Source organism: Aquarana catesbeiana, linkage group LG01, assembly GCF_042186555.1.
Source record: "Aquarana catesbeiana isolate 2022-GZ linkage group LG01, ASM4218655v1, whole genome shotgun sequence".
NCBI lineage: Eukaryota > Metazoa > Chordata > Amphibia > Anura > Ranidae > Aquarana > Aquarana catesbeiana.
Genome location: NC_133324.1, coordinates 505,311,859 through 505,325,668, shown reverse-complemented (window position 1 = coordinate 505,325,668; position 13,810 = coordinate 505,311,859).

Below are 13,810 nucleotides of genomic sequence, written 5' to 3'. Positions count from 1 at the left end.
TCTATCTAACTCAAATCAAATGACACTGTCTGTCTCTCTCTCTCTCTCTATCTAGGAACGCCGGAACACACACTACACAGGGCCGCCGTGCAGGCGGCCTTATATTGTGTGGGGCGTGTGCTAAATCCCCTGAGCCATAATTGGCCAAAGCCTCCTCGGCTTTGGCCAATTACGGCTCTCTGTTCAGACGGCGCTGTGATTGGCCAAGCATGCAGGTCATAGTGCATGCTTGGCCAATCATCAGCCAGCAATGCACTGCGATGCCGCAGTGAATTATGGGCCATGACGCGCCACACGAATTTGGCGCGAACGGCCCATATCGTTCGCAATTCGGCGAACAGAAGATGTTCGAGTCGAACATGGGTTCGACTCGAACACGAAGCTCATCCCTACGCCTGACATATATACTTCAGCACTCTGCTGAATCAGTCCTGTCCTTTGCACAGAACCATTTTCCCCTTTAAACACCAACATAGAGGGAAATGTATCACCATTTTCAGAATTGTTAGTACACACCATATCATTAGGTTTAGCTTTAACCCTTGTCTCTCTGCTACAAAGAGCATTGCACAGAGAAAATTCCTTAACAGTCCTCAAGATTGCTGCAGGTTCAGCTTCAAACTGTGCTTTGCTACTAGCAGGGTATTAATTTGCATCAAGTCTCTGAAATTTTCTCACTGGACTTACTCCCACTTCACAGGGAATAGTGCCATGACCAGTCTCTCTCACATTTGTAACAGTCTTACCATACCAGTTGACAGGTGTGGAAAGCTTCAATTGAGGGCAGTGTCCCTTCTTTGCTGTGCTCTCACAAGCTAATGCCCCCACAGGCACACAGGGCAACATTGCACCCTTCTTGGATTTTCCAACATCTCCTGCAGGCCAAACAGGTTTCCTGTTGCCAAGGGTAACAGCAGACCCACATACATGGTCATACCCCTTGCAGGATGCTGTATACTGTGCCCTCTTCTCTGGGCTGACCACTTCACACAAGCAGCCATAACTTGAAACCACTGGTTTCTTGTTCTCTCCATCACCCCCTGCAGGCTGAACAAAATTTCCTTCACGGTTGCCAGGGGTGATAACCCCTTTTGCACAAACCTCTTCACTCAGAATTTGAGCCACATCTCGGCTGTAGCTCCTCCTTTCTGCAAACAGACTTTCTCCGGTTGCTATGGGAGACCACATCCTCCCTGCTGAATTTTTCCAGTGCTCTCTAGATTGGATTGCTCCCAGGAAATTGTCGTAGTCATCTTGGTTATAACACATCTCACAGTACACCTCTTCTTGGTACTCTTGCATCAGAAAAGGTTGCACCAATTCAGCCCAGCGGATTCTGGGCCACCCTTGGGAGGAAGCAATCATTGCAAATTCAGCCAAAAAGTCTTCATGTTCAGAAGGCAACATAGGCCGTATGAAGTCAGCTGTACAGATTTCTGCTTTGTTGCCATGGGCAACCGCACCCATCTGCTCACTTTTTGCACTAAGTGATGGCTTGCTTTCCTTTTTCCTTTGCTCCAGTACGGCCAAGTGCATCTTGCACCAGTCTGGGGCTTGTTCTGTCGGTAACAACCCCTCCAGCCACAGGGTTCTGTCTCTCAGCAAACATTGCTTCCTTTTTGCGTTTTGACCACCCCATCTCTGCAGTCAGGCCCACAACGCTTTTTAACACAGTTCCTTTTAACACAGGAAAATTTGGTGTACTGTCTCTTTAACCTCCCTGGCGGTATGATTATTTCAGATTTTTCCGTCTCAAAGTGGTACAATTATTTTGCATAGAAATTTGGCGTTTTATATTGTAGGTCTGTAATTTTTAGCAATAACACACATATATCTGTCCACCAAGAGTCTAGTAGATATCCTGGGTATGATAAAGTTTGAAACACAAAATCATAAATTATAATATAATAAATAATTATAAAAAATAATAATATAATGATAATCAAATAAAATTCCCCATGATTCACTATCGCTCAATTCTGCAAGTGTTCTAATTTACTATCGCTGTTTTCTAGCTGGTCTAAAACCACTTTTGATGTAATGGGACACTTTTTGGTTGCTATGGACAATCTCCAGTTTCCAGGCAGAAAGAACAGTATATATATAATATAAAACTGCATGCAGGGCATTGTACAAAGCACTGGGGACAAAAGGGATGTGAAATGATTTCATACAGTAATGTAATCTATCTGTAAGATTACAGTGTACTGCATGTGTTATGAATTTTCAATTTTTTGATTTTGCCTCCAGGCTCCTCCCCCGTGCGCCGTGACGCTCGCAGGGAACAGAGCCTGGCACACAGGACATTGGGGCGGAGGACACAGCCCATGGACACAGCGGGGGGACATCGAAGGATCCTGGGGACAAGGTAAGTAACCTCTTCTATGATCCTGCAATGCAATCCCGAGTCGTAGCCTCCCTGACGGAGTGTGGCTCAGGGTTACCGCTAATGGTGCTGAAATAGAACCCAAAGCCACACTCGGGAATACCGTCAGGGAGGCTACGACTTGCAAGCAGCACATTTTTACATGCAGACTTCACTGGTTCACATTAGCTGATCCTCACAGCATTGCTGCAAAACACACAGTTTCTTGCTACTCACTGTTTTTGCTATGTGAGGATCTGGAACTCTTCCGTCATGCACACATTCAAACACCACTTGTGGTATTGGGGTTTATTTAGCTTCAGTGTAGAGCTTACCAGTGAGCTGAGTCTATGCCAGATATGCAGTTTAAGGCCTTTTTTGGCCCATGTTTATTGAAGTAAAAGAAAAACAGTCCACCCAGGATTCCCACGCAGGGGTTTCTTCCACAAAACAATAATGAAATAAATGGAAAATACCGAGCCACCTGGCTCTCTGGTCAGCACTGCTGTTCAGGTGTTGACCCCGGTCCTCTTGTCCCTGTAACTGTGTCCCTGTTTGGTACCCACACTGTACCTCTGGTGACACTCTCTCTGACAGCTTCCTGGCTTACGTTATTGCCACACAGCTGCTTCAGGCCTGTAGCCTAGGCCTTAGGTCTGCTCCTTAGAACAGAAAAGTTTCCATGAGTTAAGCTCTCTCCTAGCTTACTCCTGATCAGCGCCTTGCTGCTCTGTCACAAAGTACATCTGCCCCCTGCAAACATGAATGCTCTGGCTGCACCCATGCAGTCTCTGACTCCTGCAGAGGAATGGGAGTCCACCTGACTGCCATGCACAGACTTCCTGTCTGTCGATGGGGGCCCAGAACCATGGTCAGGTTTCTACTAAATAGCCCAGCACACAGCTGTGCAATCAGCATGCCTTTCTCTCCAAAATCTGGCGTAAACCAGCAATAATCCAGGTAGCACAGGGTTCCAATGCCACAATATATATATATATATATATATATATATATATAGCAATAACTCACAGTGGAGCTGCTGATTTAAAGCAGGCTGCTACCGTCACCTTTTTACCTGTAGTTTCACCAATACCAGACTTAGAGTCCACGTTGAGCTTATTATCTGACAATGTAGGCACCAGTCACTTTAGTACTTTTCCAATGCTTTAATGGGAGATAACTGGAAGAAGTAGCAGGAAAGAGGTAGAAGAAGAGTTGCAGGGAAGTTCAAATACCTTTTCTTGGTTTAGCACTAAGAAATTGAATTCTCAGGGATGAATGCATCTTCAGTTCAGGATTAAATCTTTGCCCGCCCAGATAGGTCTCTCTCACTAACCTAGCAGCCAGAGCGCAGCACGAATAGAAAGTCTCTGCCACAGACTTGAGTAGAACAAAACTGTTCGATCCTCTGCTACAGGATGTAGTAGCTTTCGATGAACAGCAAACACAGTACCAGAAACTTTAAGCCGACCCGGCAGTACTTGTGCGGTAGATTAGATTAAGATGCGTCCTCCAATCGAGTCACCAGGCCCTTCTTAAGACCAGCCTTATGCATGGTCCCTTCCAAGATGGGTCCTCACCTGGATCTTCTCAATTGTCCGGCTTCTTCCCGCAGGACAGACAGCACAGGACCATCCCAACAGCAGTAGGCCCCAGACAGGCTTCTGGGCCTACTTGCACGGTTGCAGCAATGCAGCCCTCCAGCCCGGAGGGCCACGAGGTAGAACTGACCTCTAGCACATGGCATCTGTCCCTTAAGTACTCTCTCCCATAATGCATAGGAGTGGACCACCTCTGCCGAGTTACCTCTGGGAAAGAAGAGCACTCATTTACTTCAGCTTGTTGCTTTCCAACACCGTCCTATGGTGACAACGACACCTGCAGGCACAATGTGGAACTGCACACAACACAGCCAAACTGGAACAGAGGCTAATTTAACAATAGATTGAATCTGAACTATGTACAGAAAAGATGACTCACTAAATTTACATATAAGCGGTAGATTAAAAATCTACCAGCGCTACATATATATATATATATATATATATATATATATATATATATATATATATATATATATATATATATATATATATATATATATATACACATATATACACACACACACACACACACACATACACACCCCCCCCCCTTCCTCTGCCTCTAAATGCCCCTCCATGTTGGCCTATGTGCTATGTGTCCATGCACACTATAGACATTTAGAGGCGGGGGAGCCCAACTTGTAACATTCAAGAGAGAAGCTTTTGATCATAAATAAAAGTAAGGAGGGGCGGGGGGGAAGAATTAATTAACGGGGGAGGGCAAAAAGTATAGCGGCTGAAATTGAGCGGATAGTGGGTAATAGGTGCCTCTCACCCCGGTATGCAGAGCTAAATCCGGGAGGTCCGCCGAAATTATGAAACCTCTTGGAGATATGCGTCAGTATACTTAAAGTGGTGCCAGGTCTCAAGGTTTTCACAAAAGGTCTCCTTCCAGTTGTGCAGGGTGGAGGTGAGATCTTCCATATCTCTTATTTCATTAACTTTAGAAAACCACAGGGCTTTGGATGGTGGTGTCTCCGGTCTCCAACAGAGGGGGATGCACGCCTTAGCTGAGTCCAATAGTTGGATTGTAAGAGAGGCCTTGTATTTCTTAATCGGTCATGGTGAAAGATGAAGCAAACAGGCTGCAGGGTTCCCCTCCAAGTCGACATCTGTCAGATGTTTGATTGTGCCGGTCACCTCCCGCCAGAATGGTCCAAGCTTGTGACAGTCCCGAAAGATATGCAACATTGTGCTCTCCATGTTGCCACAGCGCCAACACAGGCTAGAAACTTGGGGGAAGAATCGGTGTAATATGGTAGGCACTCTGTACCGCAGAGTCAGAATTTTGTAGCACGTCTCCTGGACTCTATTAGCTATGGAGGACTTCTGTGCAAAATGAAGGATCTTCTCTTTCTGGGACTTAGTAAATTGGGTATCTAGGTCCGATTCCCATCTGGACAGAAACAGGGGTTTAAGACCGTCTGCAGGTCGAATCAGAAGAGAGTAGATTGTTGAGAGACTATGGTGGATTGGCTCTCCTCTGTGACAAATGTTTCCCAGTTCTGTGAGCTCTCGAGATACGCCTGGTATCCGGAGACACCTGTGAAAAAAGGTACATAACTGGAGACCACTACAAAAGTCCAGCGGGGGGTTAGAAGCAGACACCCCGGCCAAAGAGGACAGTTGACCGTCTGGGTCTACATAGTCACAGAGATGGAGTCGTCTGCTCGCTTCCAGATGTAGGAAGTGGGGATTCTGGAAGCCAGGAGTGAACTCTGGATTACCCAGAGTCGGTATCATAGGGGAGGGGGAAGGCGACACTGAAGAGTGTCGGAAGGGGTCCCTAGCCAGTAGCCACCTCCAGCGTACTGCCTAAGGTGGAGTGATCTGTGAGGGCTTTAGGCAAAGATGATGTGAGCCATGGCCAACTCTTAGCTGTACCATTGAAGTCTTCTATTTCCATGGCCACCCAGTGTTTCGCCGCCGCGTGGCAGTGCCAAACCACTAGTCTCGTAAGATGTGTCGCCCTGTAGTATGCTTTCAGATCAGGGAGGCCAACTCCAGCCCTATGCTTAGGAAGAGTAAGCAGGTGAAAGTTGATTTGTGGCCTGCAATGAGACCATATGAAGTCTCGAAATAAGGAGTTCATTGGCTTAAAGAACGCAGGCGGACGTCGAATGGGGAGCGCCTGCATCAAGTACAACACCCTTGGCAGCATGGTCATCTTGAGGGCGCTACAGCGAACAAACCACGTTAATGTGAGGGAGTGCCAGTGGAGAAGATCAGTTCTAAGACGAGCCAACAGTGGGACGAAGTAATTTTTTAAGGGATTTAACTATTAGGAGTAGTTCTTCTTCTGTGCATGGTGTATTTAATTTGTCTATTTGTGTTTGGGTTAGCTTTGGAATAGGCAGGTTATCCAACCAAGATAGTGCTGAAGAAGGAATGGATGAGGTAGGTGCTGAAAGGAGATTTGAATAGAATTTTTGAATATAGACAGAATTTTTTGGGTGTGAGTGATCAGTTGATTTGTATTGTTTTTAAGTTTATAAACATGGGTGGGTTTTATTGATTGATTTAGTTTTCGGGCAAACACTGTAGAATAAGCATTGCTAGATAGGAAAAATGTTGCTTTTGACCAGCGGAGAGCCTTTTCTGCTTTAAATGTGAGCAATGAGTCTAATTTGTTTCTTTTTTGAGAAATTATTTTGCAAGTGTTCGGGTCATGTGCATTTGTATGATCTTTATATAGGTTGTGTAGGTCTTTTGTGAGAGAATTCATTTTTTTCCCATTTTTTTTTAATTACATTGTGCTGCCCGTTTAATGAGGTGGCCTCTCATCACAGCCTTATGGGCAAGCCATAGTGTAGTTGGGGAGATATCTGGAGTTGAATTTAGTGCAAAATAGTCTTTTATTTCTGATGCGATTTCATTTTGGTGTGTGGGGACAGTTAATAATTATTCATTTATTCTCCATGAATAAGGGGTAGGGATGCGGCCTATAAATTGAGTGCTAAGAGTGATGATATGGTGGTCTGACCAGGAACATGGGTGTATTGAGGCATCATAGGAGTTGGCTAGAATTATTGGAGAGCAAAATATGTAATCTATACGTGAATATGAATCATGTGGGTGGGAATAAAAAGTATACTCTCTTGCACTTACATTTAATGCTCCCCAGGCGTCAATCAGTTGTAGGTCATATATGTGTGTTATAGTCGTTTTCGAAAAAGTTTTTGAATTTTGGTTTTGTTTGCTACGATCAAGGTTAGTTTGATATGCTGAGTTAAAATCTCCACCCAAAATAATATGTGGTGAGTGGTATTGTTGGAGTGTGTTAAAGAATTGCGTGAAGAAAGTGGTTTGTGCTTCATTTGGTGCATATACATTCTCAAATGTTATTTCTCTACCCATTAGAGTACCTTTGATTATGATAAACCTACTATCTTCATCCTTGTAAACCTGTTGAACCTCAAATGAAAAAGATTGATGGAAAAAGATTGCCACTCCTTTAAGGCCCATACACACGATCAGACTTTTCGACAACAACGGTCTGACGGACCTGTTTTATCGGACAATCCGACCTTCTGTATGCTCCATTGGACAATTGTTGTTGCTTTTTCAACGGACAAATGTTCGCTGGGCATGCTCTCAGATTTTTTGACAACAAATGTCCGATGGAGGATAATCCGATTGTGTGTACACAAGTCCATCAGGCTAAAGTCCAAATTACAAACACGCATGCTCAGAACCAATGCTAAACATCAATCAACAATAGCAGAATTTGCCCAAAGGGTGGCAGTAAAGAGGTGAAAAACCACGTGATTTGGTGAAAGTTGGCTGAAAATGTTCTGCCGTGTGTATGCAGAACAAGTTCATGGCCAACACCCATTCGGACAAAAATCCACGGAAAAGTCCGATGGAAGTCCGATCGTGTGTATGAGGCTTTAATTTTAGAGGAGGTTGAGTTATAAAATGACTCGTTAAAAGCTTTGTGATAAAATGTAGGGTGGCTGTCTTTCATGAAGTGCGTTTCTTGTAGCATTAATATTTTAGGATTTAATTTTTTATATTGTAAAAAGGCTTTCTTCCTTTTGTATGGGGGATTAAATCCTTGGACATTATGTGACAATATAGTGATAGTCATGGTGTTAATATAAATTTTTGGGGTTCATCAGGAAGTGAAAATAAGTGATAAATTGTGTGGCGATAGGTGTGTAAATGTCCAATTATTCCAAGTATAGAAGAGGTCAGCCAGGCGTACAAGGATATAATAAGACTCATATTAGTTAATAATCTGTGCAACCTTTGGCATAGCGAAAGGGTTGTACCAAAAAAAGTTTCTTATTTATAAAAACTGCATTTGATTGCATTTTAATTAAGTGTAACATATATCTGTGATAGAAAAACTGTATGGGGTTGGAAAAAAAATATTTTTCCAACCGACAGTGAAAAATAATGAGACCTAAAGGTCTGAGACTCAGTCTAAGAGAGCTATGAACAGAGTTTATGAACAGAAAAAAAAAAAAAAAAATCTGAACTCTCTGGTATGAGTGTATGTAACGACTGAGTGGGGGTAAATCATATCAGCATAGGGTGGGTAGCCACAATTATTATCATTAGTATGAATATCTGTACAACACTTAAACAATATTTATAACTTAAAAGAAACTGTAAATGATTCTAATCTTGTAACTTTGAAAAACTAGTAAAACTAGACGCGGGACCAGACACTTAGTGGCGCCAACCACCTCCACCCATGTTGAATTCTGTTCTGATTGAATTAAGTATCTGCTATCTAACACAATTTGAACAACATACAGTATGTTGTTATCTAGAGCCAAGCAAATATAGAGGGTGAACGTGATGGGCCCCACCAAGGTCCTATCCCTGTTAACATTCAGAATGTGTGAATGAAATAACCAAAAAAACCTTGAATTTTTATAAGCTTTGGTTAAGTTTAGAGAACTAATAAAATAAATGAAAAAAAGGGAAGGGAGAGAAACAGGGATCATAGAAAAACAAAATGAAAATAAGTCCACTGTTGTGTATGGAGTGCCTATAAAGGTATATAGTTTATGAAAAGTAACCATTTGAAAATGCTAGAAGTAAATATAGCTTTTGAGTCTTTTCAATGAAGTATGCATTACATTTATTGATCAGAAGATGGCAGTGTTGGGTTATAGACAGTTATTTAAAAAATACTGTTCTAAGACTGTGAGAAGTGTTCTGGTTTGCAGTACCATTTTAGAGCAGTAGATTTTCAGTATATCCTCATCTTCTGGGTTAATTTGGTCCATCAGGCTGTAAAATATAACTATATATATATATATATATATATATATATATATATATATATATATATATAGTTAGTACATAGGGTTCGTGGTTGCGAATAGAGTAAAATCGCATTGCAACCGCGAGCAATGAGGGATCCATTGGATCCGATGCAAATTTCATTATTTGTGTTGTTATACATTTACTATTTTGTGTATCTGGGAGTTATTTTCTATCAAATAAATCTATTTAAACGTTGAAATTATGTTGCCATCTCTGGGTTGTTTTGGTTTTTACATATTTTTAGGAATATTGTTAGAATTGTCAGTGCACAGTTTCTAATGTTTACTTTGTATGATCAATAAGCAACTATGTAGAAAACTTTTGTCATTTGTTATTTTTCACAAATTGCATATGTGAGCTCGTTTGTGTGCTTCTCGATTGGCGCCTCCCCGCTTGCAGCTTGGGCCATTGGATCCCTGTGATGCCTGCATGATCGCATGCTCCCCGCATCGGGGATCATGTTCCCTGATGTGTCTTCCCGGCAGGGTGGGGAGCTCAGTTACCTGCGCTCCCCTTGTCTCTCCCCTTGGATGGCCGGATTCCCGGATCGGGCGCCCATGGGCGTGATTACCCTGCCGGCGGCATCCCCCATCACCTTCGGACGTTGCGTGCGGTGTGCGCACACGTGCGGGTCGCGTGTGCGTGCGGCCTCATGACGTCACGTATTTTACGGTGAAGGTGACGACAGATGTCGGGGTTTCGCCTTGATGGACGCCGAGGGAGCCGCACGAGGCCTGCCAATGGCGGCCATAGCCTCCCTCTACACACCGGGGTTAAGGGGCGGAAGAAACCATACCTGTTGTTAATTTCAGTACTAATCAAGGACACTATTTAATGAGGGTGGATTTGGGTGTGATCCCTCCACTTCCTCCTTGGACGGCCAGACTCTTTTCCTCAACAGTAGGAGTGAGTAAGAACTTATGATACATCTGATTATCAATACTTTGTCAGACCCCATAGAATAATATTTTACTTATATTTAATTTTGATTTGTGTGCATACCAGCTCTGGATGCCTTAGACTTAGATACTTGGCAATATCATGCACTTTTTCCTTAAATTCACACATCACACATATACTCATTTGTTTTGTTTTTTTGTTTTTTTGTTTTTTTGTGTTTTTTCTGCTGTTTAAACACTCACTCGCATCATTTTCATGCACATTCCCTTTTTCACATAGACTTAGATACTTGGCAATATCATGCACTTTTTTCTTAAATTCACACATCACACATACACTCATTTGTTTTGTTTGGGTTTTTTTTGTTTTTGTGTTTTTGTGTTTGTTTGTTTTTTTTTGTTTTTTTTTTCTGTTCAAACACTCACTCGTATCATTTTCATGCACATTCCTTTTTTCACATATATTTTACATGTCATTATTCACTGTGCACATCCCTCACTTCTCTTCCTATCACTGCCATTGTCAGCAATTAAAGACAAGGTCATCCCTGACATATTTTATATTAGTTATACCAATATAGTCACTTTACTCATTTTATTATCCTTCAGATGATCAATTCAAGCTGTAATAGATTATTACAACACTTTCTGACCGCCCAACAGTTAAATCTAACCACTAACCTATATGGGTATATTCATGAGCTAACGCCCTGACAATTTTCATAGGTTCCGGCCCCACCTCCCCCGTAGCGTGTTGGTGGGGGGGCAATTATACGTGTGACTCCTTGCAAGCCATATCAAGTGGATTCCTGTTCCCCCTTCTTCCGGGGTGCTGCTACGTGTGGGCACACTGGATGGTCTGGCTGCTATGTGGGGAGGCTCTGATCGAGGGGTACATCCAAACTCAGTGGTAATTATGTGCAAAGTGTTACTAAACATGTTGCTAAACAAACTTGCCTATGCTGTAATTCTTTTAAATAAGCTGGACATACTATTATAAATTTTTCTTTTTTCTTTAGCAAACTCATCCTCTGAAGAGACCCCAAAATTCATGGGTCGAAACGCGTCAGTATTTTTATGCAATAGCCTTATCACATGCTGTATATAACCTATGTTTGCTATTATATGTATTTGGTATGGGTATTTTCCCACTTGAGCTCCCAATTTATATTTATATGTTGTTACTTTTATTCATTACCCTTCAATAAAGAATTTTAATATTTTACTTTATGCCTTGCTCATATCTATAGCTAGCTGCCTAAAAACCCCGCTTGGGGGACTTTTTCCCATTTCCCTTGTCCATATTGGGGTGAGCAGCATTGATATCTCTCCTTAATGTGTCTTCCCTCTTTGCTATAGACAGTTATGTAAAAAATACTGTTCTAAACTGTGAGAAGTGTTCTGGTTTGCAGTACCATTTTAGAGCAGTAGATTTCAGTATATCCTCATCTTCTGGGTTAATTTGGTCCATCAGGCTGTAAAATATAACTATATATATATATATATATATAGTTAGTACATAGGGCTAAAAAAACAGTTTTTATATAGTTAGGTGAATTGCGAACTGTTTTATAAACCCGAGGCCACTTATGCCTCGTTTCCACTGAGCGAATCGGTTCGGGTCGGTACAGTTTGAATGGCCTAGAATGGTCCGATCTATTCTGGTGAGCGTTTCCACTGCAAGTGGTACCACAAGGGGCCATACAGGGTTTAGAAAAAAATGCCTCAGCATAGCACAGCAGAGGGTTTTCTGTCAGCCAATCAGTGGAATGTATCGTAGCTCCGCCCTAACCGAACCGTTCCATTTTCTATGGCCACACATCTGAAGCAGGACCCTGAATGGAGCGGTACGGTTCAGTTGTATGGGCCGCTTTCATAATGGAAACACCTAAAATAGCATACCGTACCGAACCGATCCGCTCAGTGGAAACAAGGCATTAGGTGAGTCATGGCGAGTGGACGTAAAAATTGTAAACTAGAATAAAAGCAGCAAAACCAAGAAAAGTTTTATATATATGTACATATGCACACGTTTACAAATGGCGAAAAGAAAAGGTTTTTCATTTTTCTTTTATTTTCTCTCCATGTAAAAAAAAAATAAAATAAGAAAAAATTGAAAATGGTCTTCTGGTTATCTTTCACAGGGAAAGAAAAAATAATTAAATTTCTTCAATTTTATTGACCGGGATCATTTCTGGGTCTGCGCCAGTCGCCTCTTGAAGCAGGGGTGTTCCAAATAGGAGCTGGACGTGGTGTAGATGGAGTACGTGAGAGATTGCTGGGGTCCAGAAGGCCTAATTTAGTCAGGACCTCATGACCTTGTGGGATAGTAATGGCGATGTATGTTGTGCCATTGTGAGCGATAATTAATTTGAATGGGAATCCCCATCTGTATCCAATTCTTGCTGTGGAGAGCACAGATGTGATTTCTCTCATTTTTTCTGCGTCTGTCCAATGTTGCTTGGGAGATATCTGGATAGATCTGCAGCTGCATTCTGTCCAATGTGATGTTTCTGATGTCACATGCGGCTCGCATTATTTCTTTTGTGACTAAAAAGTCTTTCATACATAATATGATAGCTCTGGGTGGTTTATCGGGGGGGGGGGGGGTGTTAGCCCTTAGTGCCCGAAGAATACGATCACATATGAAGGAACGTGGGTCTTGATCTGGCAACAGAGACTGGAACAATTTTGAGGAGTATGCGATTAAATCTGTGATTGATTCTGGGGCTCCTCTTATCAGGGCCATTTGAAGGAATTTGGGGGCCCCAAGCAAAATAGACATGGAGCCCCCCCCCCCGCACGCACGCAAAGCCTACAGGAATCACAGCATAGCGATACAGTTTAAGTTCACCAACACTTTATATAAATAAAAAAGGTTTACAATGCAAATACTGCTGTTGCATATAATGTGCATAAAATTTGAACATTTTCAACAATTGAACATTTGCAAAAAAACACCACTGTACCATTGATTCAAAAAAGAAGCAATAAGATGGAAATGGGATGGTAAAGAAAGAAGAAAATGGAAAGAAAGCTATGGTAATTGTTTTTATTATGGTCAGCAAGCTACCATATTTTTATTACTAAATGGGTCTTGATGACTGCCTCCCCCCCTTACTACTCCCCCCCGTGTTCTTTTTAACCCCCCTCCCGCGACACGAGATTCAGTTTTCTGTTCCTGGCCGGCCGGACTGAAAGGAAGTGAGCACTCGGTGTGTGCACTTCCTGTCAGTCCGGCCGGGAACAGGAAATTCATAGTTGCCAACATTGCAAAAAAATTTGTGGGACACTTTTTTGGCTGTAGGCGGAGCCGTATAATAATTAGGGGTGGGGCATGCATTTGTAGGCGTGGCATAACAATAAAAAAGAAAACTGCTGCAAAAAAATGGGCGTGGTTTACGTGAATAGTGGGCATGGCTTAAATGGGCGTGACTTAAAGGGGGTGTGGTTAGAGTCTGAGATGAATGAGGGATGGAGAAGGAAAGGGGGAGAGAGGAATGAAGGGACAGCAGCCCCAGATCCTACACAACAATAGAAATATGTGAATTCTAGAAAGTTTAACAATCAGCGGATAAAGATACTCCAAACACCTGGTTTTAGCACTTCAATCATCCCGGCACCATGGTTGTTATGGTGTCAGGATGATTGAAGCGCAT